Here is an 802-nt window from a genome sequence, read left to right on the forward strand (position 1 = left end):
AGAGAATCGGCTCCGAAAAAGGCAAAGACAACTCCATCGGCTGGCAAGGTTATGGCGTCAGTTTTTTGAGATGTGCGTGGGATAATTTTCATTGATTATCTTCAAAAAGGAAAAACAATCAACGGCGAGTATTATGCGAACTTATTGCAGCGTTTGAGTGATGAAATCAAGAAAAAACGTCCGCATTTGGCGAAAAAGAAAGTGTTGTTTCATTATGACAATGCACCGGCTCACACGTCCGTTATTGCGATGGCCAAAATCAATGAGTTAAAGTTCGAATTGCTTTCTCACGCACCCTATTCACATAAAGTACGCGTTGTATCCTATGATACAGCGCTTACTAGACTACGCGTACAAGATTTAGCCCCCTCAGATTATTATCTATTTCCAAACTTGAAAAAATGGCTTGGTGGTAAAAAATTTGCTAACAATGAAGAAGTGGAGTCTGCGGTTGATGGCTATTTTGAGGAACTCGATGGTTCTCACTATAAACATGGTATCGAACCTATTGAACATCGCTGGGAAAAGTGTATCGAGCTAAAAGGGGACTAAAGGTTGAGAAATAAAGATATATTTTTTCAAAATTTTTGTGTTTTCTTTGTTAGGCCGAGTACTTCTGGGACTACCCTCGTATATGTAAAATCAGTTATCATAAGTAGCGCGAAAATAAATTAATATAAATGAATTAACTTTGTGATTGTAGTATCGTATTTATAAAAAGAATTCTTTTTGCATCTGAAAAGGAACTTAGAATTGACAACATAAGCATGAAATCTTTTGAGATTCTCTTTACTATTTATGA

Source organism: Odontomachus brunneus, unplaced genomic scaffold, assembly GCF_010583005.1.
Source record: "Odontomachus brunneus isolate Ranch 3 - 2012 unplaced genomic scaffold, Obru_v1 Obru_scaffold_228, whole genome shotgun sequence".
NCBI lineage: Eukaryota > Metazoa > Arthropoda > Insecta > Hymenoptera > Formicidae > Odontomachus > Odontomachus brunneus.